The following is an 18318-nucleotide window of genomic DNA, read 5'->3' on the forward strand; positions in this document are numbered from 1 at the left end:
TAGACCCAGAGAATTCACATTGAGTTTTGCCACAAAATTAACCAGTCCCGAGACCTCCCCATTCCAAACTAGCAAGACATCATCTATATAACGAGCCCAAAAGGATATCTTGGAGCATTCTTCGTCATATAGATCGCTAAAGACGACTGTCTCCTCCCACCAGCCCAGGAGCAAATTTGCATAAGATGGCACACAAGAATTGCCCATCGCAGTGCCCCTGAGCTGGTGGAAGATTTTGCCTTTGAAAGTAAAGATGTTTTTGGTTAAACAAAGTTCCAAAAGTTTGAGGACAAAAAGGTTGTGGCTGTGTTTGTGACACTGTTGACCCCTTCCCCTCAGGAAATTTTCCACCGCCCTCATTCCATCCGTGTGGTTAATGGAGGAGTATGAAGCCTCCACATCAATACTACACAGTATGGATTGGGGCTCCAGGACTACACCGTCCAACTTTCGCAGAAGGTCCGTCGAGTCTCTAGTGTAAAAATTTAGAGATAAAACAAACGGTTTCAAAATCTTGTCTAGATATACCCCGACATGATGGCTGATACTGTCAATTCCGGATACAATTGGTCCCCCCTTTAGGGGCGACAAGCCCTTGTGTACTTTGGGAAGGCAATAAAAAGTTGCCATGACTGGATATGTTGGGTACAGGAAATTGTATTAATTTTTATCAATCAAAGATCTAGTAAGGCCCTCGTCCAAGATTTATTTCAAGATTTTAACAAAGGTGGAAATAGGATTATTTGACAGTTGTTCATATGACTCCTGATCCTTCAGTATATTTTCACACATGGATTGATATTCCAGGTAGTCCATCACAACAGTATTCCCTCCCTTATCTGAGGGCTTGAACACTATATTCCCATCTCTCTCTAGACCCTGTAATGCTTCCTTCTCCTGTTTAGAGAAGTTATATTTAACTCCCTTGTTCTTTTTGGTAACTAAGATCTCTAAATCCTTTATAACTACCTCCAAAAATACATCCAAAGTGGACTGATCTCCTGGGTTTGGGGGCATCTTACAGCTCATCAATTTACAGTCAGTAAAAGGGCCCTCGCCAGTATATTCCGGTATAGAATCTGACAGGCCATATAACAACCTGATATCTGGTAATAAAGTATCTGGAATATTCATCTCTAGACATGTACGTTTGTCTTCACTAATAAAGTGTTTCCTCCATTTGAGTATCTTCACAAAGAGGTGCAAATCCTTTACACTTTCAAACAATTGGAAGTCAGATGTGGGTACAAAGTTCAAACCTCTATTCAACACCGAGTAGATCCTAAGTAGAAAATAAAACAACTTAATTGGGCTATTATCTCAGCATGCTCCATTTGTTTCACATCTCTAAAAAATGCGAGGGTAATTGCAATGGGGCTTTCCATTTTTTTGACCTGACATTTAAAGCACAATATGTTCATCTAAGGATTTCCTCTGTGTCTTTTTGTTTACTTTTTTACTTTTTTGTCTTTAGCATATTTTGTTATGCCGTTAGTATCCAAAGGCCCATATTGTATCCCCTGATCGGGACCACCAATCCCCGGTTATTTAAAATCCTCCTTCATCGACATGAAGTTGAAGGATATATAATATTCTTTTGTTGACAATCCCCCTATGTTAAGGTTTTGAAAATCTGTTACCAATTTACCTTGGGGGCTAAAATTTGATTATGCATGGATATTTCGCTTTTTGCATCACTTGTCAATCATCACAATTTTACATACGCCTTCCCGCGGGGCGGGGATATTTTTCTTCCCCGCTGACCGGAAGTGACATCTGCGTGTCAATCTGTGGTTCACGCTGGATCCCGCAGGCGTGTTCATCGCGAGTCACGTGAACTCCGGCGTGCCGGAAATTGTGCAGCATGGAGGGTTAGTTATGGGACACATGATTTTCCTCAGGTGGCGCTCTATTTAAAGCCGTCCAGCCAGGTACGGTGTATCCGCTCCTCTATTTGTGATGTGCGGTGTACAGCACACATCATTTTTATTTCTGAAATGGCTTCTCCCCTGATGATTCAGCCACGGAAAACGCGTCGGTATATGTACTAAGGAGGGAGGATATGCAGTCCGGGTGCTTTTTAAATGAATGGGATTCCGAGTGGTCATGAAAAAGGCCTTCACCATGAACATCAACATTGGCATCTCGTACTGGCTCATTTCACGCTGTGAAGGAAGGAGTTTATATCTCGGGTGAGATTGTTCCTTAACATATTGTGGCTTTTTGTTTTGCTCTCTGCTGAAATTTGAAATTGATATATGCAGTCTGTAGTGTAAGTAGCAAATAAAGCCAGATGCTGTTTTGTATGGTGGAGGGCTTTTTAAGCTGAGATTTTGATAAACTTCACCAGCCTCAGAGTTTTACAGCGCTCTGCAGGGGCGTTTTGACATTATGTGTATTATGTGTTTTTTGTCTTGTGGTATATATGTTTTGGTGTTTTGAGGCCTGATGACTTTTTAATGGAGCATATTAAAAGTTATTATTTATTATTTTTTTATAATTTAACTACAGTTCTACCTTGCTGTTTACACACGCTAAAGGAGTGTGATCGACAATATTGAAATCGTTCAACACTTGTTTCCCAAGCCTCTTTCCACCGTTTGAGAAAGAATGATGGGAACAGAATGATTACTAATAGATCACTAACACATCACCATACAGTATCATGTTATCAGCAGCACACCTACAGTTTACACCACTTTCTACCTGATTGGTGGTACTATTCAAATATTTTTTTACACTCCTTTAGTTGCCTGAACTCATGGAATGTAAATACACTCGAAATGCTTCTGTGTGATGTGCAATATATTAGCATTTGAGGCCCCATTTTAACCCCTTTCTGATCTCGGACAGGATAGTACCTCCGAGGTCAGAAGCCCCGCTTTGATGCGGGCTCCGGCGGTGTGCCCGTAATAGGCGCGGGCAGATCGCGATATTAACTAGTTAAATGCCGCTGTCAACCGCAGACAGCGGCATTTAACTACCGCTTTCGGCCGGGCGGCCGGAAATGAGCACATCGCCGACCCCCGTCACATGATCAGAGGTCGGCGATGCTTCTCTATTGTAACCATAGAGGTCCTTGAGACCTCTATGGTTACTGATCGCCGGTAGCTGTGAGCGCCACCCTGTGGTCGGTGCTCACAGCACACCTGCAATTCTGCTGCATAGCAGCGAACATCAGATCGCTGCTATTTAGCAGAGGTGATCGGGTTGTGTCAGCTTCTAGCCTCCCATGGAGGATATTGAAGCATGGCAAAAGTAAAAAAAAAAAAAAAGTCAAAAAAAATGTGAAAAAAATAAAAAAATATAAAAGTTTAAATCACCCCCCTTTCGCCCCATTCAAAATAAATCAATAAAAAAAAATCAAATCTACACATATTTGGTATCGCCGCGTTCAGAATCGCCCGATCTATCAATAAAAAAAAGCATTAACCTGATCGCTAAACAGCGTAGCGAGAAAAAAAATTCGAAACGACAGAATTACCTTTTTTTGCTCACCGCGACATTGCATTAAAATGCAATAACGGGCGATCAAAAGAACGTATCTGCACCGAAATGGTATCATTAAAAACACCAGCTAGGCACGCAAAAAATAAGCCCTCAACCGACCCCAGATCATGAAAAATGGAAACGCTACGGAAATCGTAAAATGGCGCAATTTGTGGAATTTTTTTTCACCACTTAGATAAAAAAGAACCTAGTCATGTTAGGTGTCTATGAACTCGTAATGACCTGGAGAATCATAATGACAGGTCAGTTTTAGCATTTAGTGAACCTAGCAAAAAAGCCAAACAAAAAACAAGCGTGAGGTTGCACTTTTTTTGCAATTTCACCGCACTTGGAATTTTTTTCCCGTTTTCTAGTACACGACATGCTAAAACCAATGATGTCGTTCAAAAGTACAACTCATCCCGCAAAAAATAAGCCCTCACATGGCTATATGGACGGAGAAATAAAAAAGTTATGGCTCTGGGAAGGAGGGGAGCGAAAAACGAACACGGAAAAACGGAAAATCCCAAGGTCATGAAGGGGTTAAACTTTGCCTAGGGCCCCACTTTGCCTAAAACCGGCCCTGCCTGCAGGGTGGCTGATAATGGGGGCAAACTGGCCAGTTTATCCGGCTCCGGGGAGGCCCTGGCCAGATTGCCATCATGGGATTGCAGCTCTGCTGCCTGCAAGAGAAAAAGGCAGCGGAGCGGAGCTGCAGGGAATGGATCCATCCTGCTTCCTGCCCGCCCTTCCTGTTACAAAGCAGCAGCTGAATGACATCATCATTCAGCGCAGCGGCTGTGTGAGACAGGAAGCTACCGGCGATGGTGTGGCTTCAGGATACCGTGCACAGAGGTGAAGTGTGTGTGTGTGCGTGCAGAGAGGTTAATGGTGCTGGGTGTGTGTGTATGTCAATGATTGGGGTGATGGGACCGAAGGCAATGATTGGGTTGATGAAGAGGGCAATGTTAGGGTGGTGGGGCAGAAGGAAATGATGGTGGCAGTGGAAAGGACAATGATGGGGGTGGTGGGGAGGAGGCAATGATGGAGGTGGTGGAATGGGCAATTATATGGGGTGGTGGGGGAGAAAGCAATAATGGAGGTGGTGAAGAGGGCAATCATGGGGGTGGGGGAGAGGGCAATAATGGGATGCGGGGGTTTAAGAACAGGAGGTGGAGGAAGACATTTTTATTGATTATTATGTCTAACACAGTCCATTAGTATAAAGTGTACTCACTTATGTATAGCACAGTCCCTTAGCTTTGTCGCCTTAAAAGGAGGGGGGCCCAAACACATTTTTTGCACAGGGGCCCCAAGCTGTCTGTGTCCGCCCCTGTGGTGCTTTTGATAACACTGACAAGGGTGGATAATGTAAACTCCTGACGGACACATATTAGCAAATCATGTTTACTAGAGATAATATTAGATTAGATTTTCTAAGGTATAAGCAACAGAATTTCAGAGTACTGTATGTACTCGTATATAAGTTGAGTTTTTCAGCAAAGTTTTTTGTGCTGAAAATGCCCCCCTCAGCTTATACACGAGTAATTGTCCCAGAAGATGGTTGGGGAGGGGGAGCAACCGAGCTGCGGGTAACAGGAGGCAGAAGCCGGCCGCTTCGGCAGACACTGTGCCCGCTGCTAAAGAGAAATGAATAATCACTGCATTGGCAAATTAATATTCATTCTCTTATAGCACACACAGTTACAGCAGTAGCCGCCAGCTTTTCTTTTATGCTCTTCTCATGGGGGCCACGCATGCAAGGATAGGAATAAGGAGCCACGCATACAAGGATTAGAATAAGAAGCCATACAGACAAGCATGGAAATAAGGAGCCATGCAGACAAGGATGGGAATAAGGAGCCATGCAGACAAAGATGGGAATAAGGAACCATGCAGACAAGGATGGGAATAAGAAGCCATGCAGACAAGGATGGGAATAAGGAGCCATGTAGACAAGGATGGGAATAAGAAGCCATGCAGACTAGGATGGGAATAAGGAGCCATGCAGACAAGGATGGGAATAAGGAGCAATGCTTACCAGGATGGGAGTAAGGAGCCATGCAGACAAGGATGGGAATAAGGAGCCACACATACAAGGATGGGAGTAAGGAGCCATGCAGACAAGGATGGGAATAAGGAGCCATGCAGACAAGGATGGGGGATAAGGAGCCATTCAGACAAGGATGGGGATAAGGAGCCATGCAGACAAGGATGGGAATAAGGAGCCATGCTTACCAGGATGGGGATAAGGAGCGATGCTTACCAGGATGAGGATAAGGAGCCATGCAGACAAGAATCGTAATAAGGAGCCATGCAGACTAGGATGGGAATAAGGAGCCATGTTACATAGTTATTAAGGTTGAAGGAAGACTTTAAGTCCATCTAGTTCAACCCATAGCCTAACATGCCCTAACATGTTGATCCAGGGGAAGGCAAAAAAAACCCATGTGGTAAGAGTAAGCTCCACCATGGGGAAAAAAATTCCTTCCCGACCCCACATACGGCAATCAGACTAGTTCCCTGGATCAACGCCCTATCAAAGAATCTAATATATATACCCTGTAACATTATACTTTTCCAGGAAGGTATCCAGTCCTCTCTTAAATTTAAGTAATGACTCACTCATTACAACATCATACGGCAGAGAGTTCCATAGTCTCACTGCTCTTACAGTAAAGAATCCGCGTCTGTTATTATGCATAAACCTTTTTTCCTCCAGACGTAGAGGATGCCCCCTTGTCCCTGTCACCGGTCTATGATTAAAAAGATCATCAGAAAGGTATTTGTACTGTCCCCTCATATATTTATACATAAACATAAGATCACCCCTTAGCCTTCGTTTTTCCAAACTAAATAGCCCCAAGTGTAATAACCTATCTTGGTATTGCAGACCCCCCAGTCCTCTAATACCCTTGGTCGCTCTTCTCTGCACCCGCTCCAGTTCAGCTACGTTTTTCTTATACACCGGAGACCAGAACTGTGCACAGTATTCTAAGTGTGGTCGAACTAGTGACTTGTATAGAGGTAAAATTATGTTCTCCTCATGAGCATCTATTCCTCTTTTAATGCATCCCATTATTTTATTTGCCTTTGTAGCAGCTGCCTGACACTGGCCACTGAATATGAGTTTGTCATCCACCCATACACCCAGGTCTTTTTCATTGACGGTTTTGCCCAGAGGTTTAGAATTAAGCACATAGTTATACATCCTGTAATATAAAATTGTCCTCCTCTGTATTGATTACCCTGCAGAGTTTAGTGTCATCTGCAAATATTGAAATTCTACTCTGAATGCCCCCTACAAGGACATTAATAAATATGTTAAAAAGAAGAGGGCCTAATACTGACCCCTGTGGTACCCCACTGCTAACCGCGACCCAGTCCGAATGTGCTCCATTAATAACCACCCTTTGTTTCCTATCCCTGAGCCAGCTCTCAATCCACTTACACTTATGCTGCCTATGCAGCATCTATAGTAAAAGATAGAATGTTTAAAAATAATTTAAAAAAATGGTTATACTCACCTGCAGGCGTCCGTTCCTATAGATGCCGGTGTGGTTCAGGACCTTCCATGACGTCGCGGTCACGTGAGAGGTCACATGACCGGTCTCGACCAATCACAAGACCGTGACGTCATCGCAGGTCCTTCACCGCACACCAGCTATAGAAACCGAAGCGGCAGCATGCAGCGGAGAGGCAGGAAGACATCGAAGGTGAGTATAGGACTATTTTTTATTTTAATTCTTTTTTTTTGACCAATTATATGGTACACAGTCTGTGGAGGAGAGTCTCCTCTCCTCCACCCTGGGTACCAACCGCACATAATCTGCTTACTTCCCGCATGGTGTGCACAGCCCCTTGCGGGAAGTAAGCAGATCAATGCACTCCTAGGTGTGCAGAATCCCCTGCAATTCCGCATTTTAATGAACATGTTGCTTTCTTTTCCGCGATGCGATTTTTTCGCAGAAAAAAAGGCTACATTTGCACAAAAAATGCGGAATACACTGAAAATAATGGGAGGCATATGTTAGCATTTTTTTCGGGTTTTTATCACGTTTTTATAGCGAAAAAACGCGAAAAAAACGCGAAAAATACTGAACGTGTGCACATGGCCTTAAGGTCGATTTTACATACAGACACACCCCACCCCCTCGCTTATCTGTACGGTCATTTCTGAAAAGGCTATAGCCCTGCAAGTTAACAGCCCAGTCATGGCTCTCATCCAGCCATGTTTCAGATATCCCCACCATGTCATAATTGTGCTCCAACAACATTAATTCTAATTCGTCCATTTTGTTGGCGAGGCTTCTGGCATTAGTATACATGCACTTGATGTTCCTCTCTGTACCTCTATTCTTTCTTAAATTACTAACTGTTCTAACCCCACCCCCCATGCCACCGCCACCCCCAACTTCCTTATTTGTGCCCAGGTCTCTATCTGCCCTATTTTTCCCTCCTATAAATTGAATACCCTCCCCCCAATCCCTAGTTTAAACACTCCTCCAACCTTCTAGCCATTTTCTCCCCCAGCACAGCTGCACCTTCCCCATTGAGGTGCAGCCCTGTTGTGATTCGGTTCGTGGGCTCCCCCGGTGGTCTCTTGTGGTACTGGTGTCCTGCAAGCTTTGCCTTCTCTGTTCACCTGTTCCTATCACGATGTGGGAGTATCCTATTTAACCTTGCTCCTCAGTCATTCTAATGCTGGCCATCAATGTATCCAGAGTGATTCTGTTGCATGTTCCTGCTCCCAGTTTTCTGCTCAGCTAAGTTGGACACTTTAGTCCTTAAGTCTATTTTTGTATGTTTTGTCCAGTTTGCACTTATGTGAATCTCTGCAGCTGGAAGCTCTTGTTGGGCTGAAATTACCACTCCAGTGGCATGAGTTGTCACATGAGTTAAGGTAATTTCAGGATGGTGTTTTGAAGGGTTTTGCAGCTGACCGCGAAGTCCTCTGTTGTATCTTTCTGCTATTTAGTTAGCGGGCCTCTCTGTGCTAAATCTGCTTTCATACTATGTGTGTCTTTTCATCTGCTCTCACCGTTATTATATGTGGGGGGCTGCTATCTCCTGTGGGGACATTCTCTGGAGGCAAGCCAGGACTGTGTTTTCTTCTACCAGGGGTAGTTAGTTCTCCGGCTGGCGCGCGGCATCTAGAGACAACGCAGGAATGCCCCCTGGCTACTTCTAGTGTGGTGTGTAGGTTTAGCATCGCGGTCAGCTCTAGTTTCCATCACCCGAGAGCGTGTCCGTTTATTCTATGCTTCTGATGTTTCCTTGCCATTGGAAACCATAACACAGCCCGTCCCTAGCGTAGAGCCTGTAGCCAACTGAGAAGTCGGCCGAGTTCTGCAGGAACCCAAACCCCTCCTTCCTACACCAATTCTTGAGCCACTTAATAACCTCCCTAATCTCCCGTTGCCTCTCTGGTGTGGCACGTGGTACAGGCAGTATTTCGGAAAATACCACGTTGGAGGTCCTTGCTTTCAGCTTGCAGCCTAATTCCCTGAAATCATCTTTAAGGACCTTCCACCTACCTCTAACTTTGTCATTTGTGCCAATGTGCACCATGACCGCTGGGTCCTCACCAGCCCCTCCCAATAACAAGGATGGGAATAAAGAGCCATGCAGACTAGGATGGGAATAAGGAGCCATGCTTACCAGGATGGGGATAAGGAGCCATGCAGACAAGGATGAGAATAAGGAGCCATGCAGACAAGGATGGGAGTAAGGAGCCATGCAGACAAGGATGGGAATAAGGAGCCAAGTATACAAGGATGGGGATGAGGTGACAATGCATACCCGGCTTATACTCAAGTCAATAAGTTTTCCACGTTTTTTGTGGCAAAATTAGGTGCTTTGGCTTATACTTGGGTCTGCTTATACACCAGTATATACAGTAATTTGCACCAAAAAAATATCTTCCATGACTTTATGTGTTTCAAACACTTTCTGTGCATTGTCTGACTAAGAGTAAGAGACTAACTGATTTTGTTGAAAATTGGCATAGCATAGTAATATTGGTGAGGCTTAAAGTGCAACACTGTATACAACAAAGTTCCACTTTTGAGGAAGAATTGCTGAACACCCAGATGGGTTTTGGATTTATCTGAATAGAAAGCTTACTCCTAGTTAAAGTGGCAACAATACTGAGGTTTCTCAATTTTTAGACAGTTTGTCTAAATGTAATCAGGTTTGCCTCATCTGTAACGGGTCCAGAACCGTCGGGTCTGTCACCTAGAATACAGAGGGGAGAGCTTGGGGTGTCCCTGTGCTTGAGAGAAGGGGGCATGGCTAAGCAGACAGTTAATGCCAAGGCATTTTAAATTATACCACAACTGCGATCTGAGTGAATTGAAAATCCAAGCCTTAGATCAGGTAGATTTGGGCTTTAGGGGAGGTAACCTTGGTAGAATTTTGGTGCAGAAAGAGAATCGATGGATCTATTTGTTGAGAACCATGGTCCCACAAGGCCTTAATGAAACCATGGGTTTTTCTGCATTTTTATAACTGTTCAACATTCTCCACTTATTAATATTTTTCAATTCTGTTTTTAATTATGTGTGTTGCTTGTTGTTGTTTTTAACAGTTTTTCTTTTGTTTTATTAATCAGAGATGATTCATCAACTAGTCCTACTTCTTTTGTTTCTGTCCTCTTCAGAACATGAATGACTGGGTCCGGTCTTACAGATGTATTCGTTATGGACTATTTTATTATGTAGTTTATTCGTGATTGGGTTATTTTATTATATATTATTTTTAATAAATTAGGGAGTAGGTATTTAATATGGTTTTTCTGTTTATTTTTTTGGGAATGCGATTAAATATGGCAATGTTAGGGGTATTTTTTATGTATCAGTTAGATTTTGGGCATAATATGTTATATGTGTATATTTTGATATTGCACTATAATGGCCATGTTGATTTATTTAAATACATTATATAAAGTATTTTTTTATTTATTGGGATTGTATTAGTCAATATTATTATATTTATATTATTTATTTATTGTAAATGGGATCATTATTGTATTTTGTGTATTTTGATTAGTATTATGATTTAAATATTGATATGAAATGCTATATGAATTTTCAAACACATTATTATTCACTTTTTGCACTTTATGTTATTGTTGTTATAAAAATAATTATTTTATTATTTTTTCATTGTTTATATTATTATGATATATATTTATTACTGTATATGATGTAGGCTATAATAATAATATAATATAATGATATTGTATATCATTATACACGTATATAATTTAATGATTATTATATGGATTTATTAGCACATGTAATTTATTATTATGCACTTTTACACTTCACGTTATATTTTTACATATATGCCCATATATATATATATATATATATATATATATATATGTGTTCATCTTCATTAAAAATCCCCATCTTTTTAATATCGGCATTTTTTGTATCTGCCCATATTCCCCGTGTTTTAAGCTCTGCTGTCCTTTCTGTTATCCTCGGCTCCTGGTTGGCGCATGTGCGGGTCAGGAGCTTCCTCGTGACTTCCTGCCTCGCTCACTATGGTAACGCATAGCGTCCTACGCTTGCGGTCCAGATGCGATGGGCAAGAAGTCTCTTTTTACAAAGGAGGAAGTCCAGGGACCGCTGCATGCGCAGTGTATCACCGGTGATGCCGGTATCACAATCAGCTGTGCATGGGGTATTTATAAACGGTCAGTTCGATGTGCAGCACACATGCCCCCTATTGAGGATGAAGCTATTACGGCGGAACGGCGCTGTCGAGGTTCTTGAGGGTACAGACACCGGGATAACACTCTTTGTAAGTAGAAATGGCTTAGTCTATATATGGACATTGATCTTTACAAAAGCACTTATTTGCACTAGGCATTTTATTACTTTAATCATCTCATTTTTATTACAACAAAAAGGAAAGGAAAAAAGATTTTTTTCTTGGCATTGGAGCACTTTCTATTGAGTTTTGTTGGTAGGATGTAAAATGCATTAGGTGTGCTACTATATTGATTATTACTTCTATATGTCGAATTAATTATTTATCCCTGGTTACTGTATTACCCTTAATTGTTTGTGATTTTCCCTTGTTTTATTTTTAATATTTATACATGAAATAAATCATTGAATTTTAAAAGATACGTTATTTTTTGTTTTTCCTCTTATTCCCTCTTTATTATATATATATATGGGGGATTTGATTAGGTATAGTTAATGCGCATGCAGAAATTCAAACAGTTCAGGCAGGAACGGCGTGCGCGAGAGGGTCCTCTAAGAGAAGATCAGCTGTGCGGCGACAGGGCAGCGCTGACTGGAGCTGAGGATGAGAGGACGCACTGACAGGAACCGACCGACGGGGTCCCCACAGATAACACTGTCCTCACTAACAACGCTGTCCCCGCTTACATTGCTGACCTTTAAGAGACTGCTGACTCAGCCGACAACACTGACAAGACCTCCCCGGCTGGAAGTACTGACCATGAGAGGCAAGGTCTGTGTACAGGATACAGACGCTCTTCGGTACGGCACAGCGGACCAAGTTGGCCATTATAGAGTGTGTTGGGACAGTGTCACAGGGTCTGGCAGTGTAGGGACTCTCACCGCTGAGAGGAGAGACTATTCCTCCTTCCTCCCTTCATTCGTTGGGGCTAGTGCCCGTGATAATACCACAGAATATCAACGCCATCGCCAGGTTCACCGGAGGACATCGCCACCGCCAGGACCACCAGAGGACACCGCCATCATCAGGGCCACAGGAGGACACCGTAACGCCAGGGAAGTTCCCCCATTTTTTTTTTACAGAACTGTGAAAGATCCATTTTTAGTCATGTAATCTATACGTCCTCAGTCACGGGCAGGAGCACACCCATGGCTGATGCCCAAAGTGTTAAGAGTATTATTGGTATTATTCTCCCCCGTTCGTTAAAAAACTTCCCCCCTATTAGTTCTCTGTATTAGGTATAACCTTGCTCCTTGTGTGCATATCTCCCTGCAAGGATTGACTACTGTTTATTAAACCCCTTGTTAACACCTTGGTCTGCATCCTGCCCATCACTGCATCCCGCTACCCACTTACACTTGGGGAAGTTGGCAGGATGCAGTCTACACATACAGACATGGCAGACCAAGATTAACCCTTAAAAAAATCATCAGACCAAAAATTAATCCATAAAATTATATTTTTATTTAAAATCAAATACAATCACAATAATATCACCAAAATATATGGAAATCTTTATAAAAAATTAAAATCAAGCAATTTAAGACAAATAATCGCTATTAAAAACATATAGAATGTACAATAATAATTTATTCATATATCTCCTCCAAAAGAGGTTTTCTGGGGATTTAGTTATATTTAATAAAAAACCCTGTATGTGCAGGACAGGGCAATTCCAAACTGATCAGTACATAAAAAAGATATAATGCAGCAAATAATATTAATTTAATAATATAATATGTGATAAAAAATAAATAAATAAATCATATAAAAATTGTGTAAATATATGTGTGTATACACATACACACACCTCACTTGTGTATAACAACCAAATATTCAATTATAATAAAGTGCAATAGTGCAGTTGGTGGAAAAATATTCAAATTGCATACAAACCATACCAAATGTGATCATAAAAGGTGATTAAAGATCTAACACTAATAATAATATAGTTTCTATCACAATGCTGCAAATTATACCAAAATCTAGTGCCAACAAGTGTTTATATTATACTGACCAGTTAGGGATGCCACTGCCCCGCACACACCACTCCAACGCACGTTTCGCTCACTGCTTCGTCAGGGAGTGATGTGAGTGGGGCAGGAGGGCTATTTATATAGCTAAGTAGCAGCTGCAAATCATATTAATCAGGGGATGCCATAATTACATGGCGCCGAGGTATCGCATACAGCCGCCACCGCCGCCATGACCGGAACCCGGAAGTGCGTCATCAAGAGCGTCATAAGACGCCGTTAACAACACACATCACAGGAATCCAATCACAGAGCGGGAGCAGCGCACGCGCACATCGGCGCACAGCATCTCCGCAGCCATCACAGAGAAGGGCAGAAGAGCCAGACAAAGTATAACAAAAGTCATCCCGGAATCTTATAAATATATGGAAATACCCATGCAATTAATTCAAATAAGTGTTAACACATTGTGAAATAATAATTAGTGAAAATAAATAGAAGAATAATTTTTTATTGTATTCATATATTTATAAAACGCATTAAATTGTACTCACACATACATGACCCATATATACCATACTCATTCACAACCACCAACATATATGCACACACACACATACACACTAAATACACACATACATTTACACATGCACACACATACCAATACATACGCACTCATACACACAACCCGTATGTGTACACTCTCCCACACATATAATAACACACACATGCAACCATAAACAGCCAACAAAAACACCTATACCCATAAACACATACATGAGCAAAAAGATCATAACCTACCACAAAGCCATCAAACACACACCCAAACCACATATCACTCGTACATTTGTGTGTATGCACACACATATACAAACTTACAACATGAAACAAAACACACACAAAAAGGGGACAACCCTATCCAATTGTGCCCAATAAATGATACACAAAATCTAATTATATATATCCCAAATTATATATGTGTGATATTAATCCTAAATCATAACATAATTACCAATATATTGTATTTAGTACTTCCTCATGTCTCAAAATATAAAAAAAAACTAACAAAAAAACAAAAAAAAAACTGAATGTGTATACCTACATATATAATAATATATAATGCCATTGGCCCTCTATCTAATACTATTGGGGATAACCTAAATATTGCTCTACCCAAAATACTAAAACAACACCCACAATATAATATACAAGTGTAAAGACTATCAAATATTTATAAATAATCTTAAACCTACGCCCCACCACTCAAAAACTACCACAAAAAACCATGCATATCAATATATATATATGAAATGCAATTCGTACACATTAATATAGTTAAAAATAAAAAGGAAGAGAATAATCCTACAAAAAACTAGAAAAACCCCATTGCTCATTGAGACCCTTCGGATTCATACATTGTAAGAGCGTAATCCACCTACATTCTTTTTGCGCTAATGTGCGACTAAAATCCCCTCTCCTATTTCCCAAATGCACTCGATCAATGCCTCTATCTTTCAATAAGTGGGACTGCCGAGGATGACATCGACGAAAATGTCTAGCTACCGGTTTAAGTCTATTGAATTTCTCCTTATCCTCAATTTCCACATTGTCAGCTGCCTTAATGTCCTTAACCCCTTCCTGACATCGGACGTACTATCCCGTCGAGGTGGGGTGGGCCCCCATGACCACGGACGGGATAGTACGTCCAGCGCGATCGGCGGCGCTCACGGGGGGAGCGCGGCCGATCGCGGCCGGGTGTCAGCTGCCTATCGCAGCTGACATCCGGCACTATGTGCCAGGAGCGGTCACGGACCGCTCCCGACACATTAACCCCCGGCACACCGCGATCAAACATGATCGCGATGTGCCGGCGGTGCAGGGAAGCATCGCGCAGGGAGGGGGCTCCCTGCAGGCTTCCCTGAGCCCCCCGCAGCAACGCGATGTGATCGCGTTGCTGCGAGGGTCTTACCTCCCTCCCTGCCTGCTCCAGACCCGGATCCAAGATGGCCGCGGATCCGGGTCCTGCAGGGAGGGAGGTGGCTTCACAGAAGCCTGCTCAGAGCAGGCACTGTGAAGCAGCCTGCACTTCTCTCAGATCGGTGATCTGTCAGAGTGCTATGCAAACTGGCAGATCACCGATCTGTATTGTCCCCCCATGGGGCAAAGTAAAAAAGTAAAAAAAAAATTTTCCAAATGTGTAAAAAAAAAAAAAAAAAAAATATTCCAAAATAATGAAAAAAAATATATATATTATTCCCAGAAATACATTTCTTTATCTAAATAAAATAAAAAAAACAATAAAAGTACACGTATTTAGTATCGCCGCGTCCGTAACGACCCAACCTATAAAACTGGCCCACTAGTTAACCCCTTCAGTAAACACCGTAAGAAAAAAAAAAAATGAGGCAAAAAACAACGCTTTATTATCATACCGCCGAACAAAAAGTGGAATAACACGCGATCAAAAAGACAGATATAAATAACCATGGTACCGCTGAAAGCGTCATCTTGTCCCGCAAATAACGAGCCGCCATACAGCATGATCAGCAAAAAAATAAAAAAGTTATAGTCCTGAGAATAAAGCGATGCAAAAATAATTATTTTTTCCATAAAATAGTTTTTATCATATAAAAGCGCCAAAACATAAAAAAATAATATAAATGAGGTATCACTGTAATCGTACTGACCCGAAGAATAAAACTGCTTATCAATTTTACCAAACGCGGAACGGTATAAACGCCTCCCCCAAAAGAAATTCATGAATAGCTGGTTTTTGGTCATTCTGCCTCACAAAAATCGGAATAAAAAGCGATCAAAAACAGTCACATGTCCGAAAATGTTACCAATAAAAACGTCAACTCGTCCCGCAAAAAACAAGACCTCACATGACTCTGTGGACCAAAATATGGAAAATTTATAGCTCTCAAAATGTGGTAACGCAAAAAATATTTTTTGCAATGAAAAGCGTCTTTCAGTGTGTGACGGCTGCCAATCATAAAAATCCGCTAAAAAACTCGCTATAAAAGTAAATCAAACCCCCCTTCATCACCCCCTTAGTTAGGGAAAAAAAAAATGTATTTATTTCCATTTTCCCATTAGGGCTAGGGTTGGAGCTAGGGTTAAGGCTACAGTTAGGGTTGGGGCTAAAGTTAGGGTAAGGGTTGGGGCTAAAGTTACGGTTAGGGTTTAGATTACATTTACGGTTGGGAATAGGGTTGGGATTAGGGTTAGGGGTGTGTCAGGGTTAGAGGTGTGGTTAGGGTTACTGTTGGGATTAGGGTTAGGGGTGTGTTTGGATTAGGGTTTCAGTTATAATTGGGGGGTTTCCACTGTTTCGGCACATCAGGGGCTCTCCAAACGCGACATGGCGTCCGATCTCAATTCCAGCCAATTCTGCGTTGAAAAAGTAAAACAGTGCTCCTTCCCTTCCGAGCTTTCCCGTGTGCCCAAACAGGGGTTTACCCCAACATATGGGGTAGCAGCGTACTCGGGACAAATAGGACAACAACCTTTGGGGTCCAATTTCTCCTGTTACCCCTGGGAAAATACAAAACTAGGGGCTAAAAAATAATTTTTGTGGGAAAAAAAAAAGATTTTTTATTTTCACGGCTCTGCGTTATAAACTGTAGTGAAACACTTGGGGGTTCAAAGTTCTTACAACACATCTAGATAAGTTCCTTGGGGGGTCTAGTTTCCAAAATGGGGTCACTTGTGCGGGGCTTCTACTGTTTAGGTACATTAGGGGCTCTGCAAACGCAATGTGACGCCTGCAGACCATTCCATCTAAGTCTGCATTCCAAATGGCACTCCTTCCCTTCCGAGCCCTCCCATGCATCCAAACGGTGGTTCCCCCCACATATGGGGTATCAGCGCACTCAGGACAAATTGGACAACAACTTTTGGGGTCCAATTTCTCCTGTTACCCTCGGGAAAATACAAAACTGGGGGCTGAAAAATAATTTTTGTGGGAAAAAATTTTAGTTTTATTTTTACGGCTCTGCATTATAAACTTCTGTGAAGCCCTTGGTGGGTCAAAGCGCTCACCACACATCTAGATAAGTTCCTTAGGGGGTCTACTTTCCAACATGGTGTCACTTGTAGGGGGTTTCTACTGTTTAGGTACATTAGGGGCTCTGCAAACGCAATGTGACGCCTGCAGACCATTCCATCTAAGCCTGCATTCCAAATGGCACTCCTTCCTTTCCGAGTCCTCCCATGCGCCCAAACAGTGGTTCTCCCCACATATGGTGTATCATCGCACTCAGGACAACTTGGACAACAAATTTTGGGGTCCAATTTCTCCTGCTACCCTCGGGAAAATACAAAACTGGGGGCTAAAAAAATAATTTTTGTGGGAAAAAATTTTTGTTTTATTTTTACGGCTCTGCATTATTAACTTCTGTGAAGCCCTTGGTGGGTCAAAGCGCTCAAAACACATCTAGATAAGTTCCTTAGGGGGTCTACTTTACAAAATGGTGTCACTTGTGGGGGGTTTCAATGTTTAGGCACATCAGTGGCTCTCCAAACGCAACATGGCGTCCCATCTCAATTCCTGTCAATTTTGCATTGAAAAGTCAAACGGTGCTACTTCCCTTCCGAGCTCTCCCATGCGCCCAAACAGTGGTTTACCCCCACATATGGGGTATCAGCGTACTCAGGACAAATTGTACAACAACTTTTGGGGTCCAATTTCTTCTCTTACCCTTGGGAAAATAAAAAATTGGGGGTGAAAAGATAATTTTTGTGAAAAAATATGATTTTTTATTTTTACGGTTCTGCATTATAAACTTCTGTGAAGCACTTGGTGGGTCAAAGTGCTCACCACACCTCTAGATAAGTTCCTTAGGGGGTCTACTTTCCAAAATGGTGTAACTTGTGGGGGGTTTCAATGTTTAGGCACATCAGGGGCTCCCCAAACGCAACATGGCGTCCCATCTCAATTCCAGTCAATTTTGCATTGAAAATTCAAATGGCGCTCCTTCGCTTCCGAGCTCGGTCATGCGCACAAACAGTGGTTTACCCCCACATATGGGGTATCGGCGTACTCAGGACAAATTGTACAACAACTTTTGGGGTCCATTTTCTCCTGTTACCCTTGGTAAAATAAAACAAATTGGAGCTGAAGTAAATTTTT

The sequence above is a fragment of the Ranitomeya variabilis genome, chromosome 6 (assembly GCF_051348905.1).
Source record: "Ranitomeya variabilis isolate aRanVar5 chromosome 6, aRanVar5.hap1, whole genome shotgun sequence".
NCBI classification, from domain to species: domain Eukaryota; kingdom Metazoa; phylum Chordata; class Amphibia; order Anura; family Dendrobatidae; genus Ranitomeya; species Ranitomeya variabilis.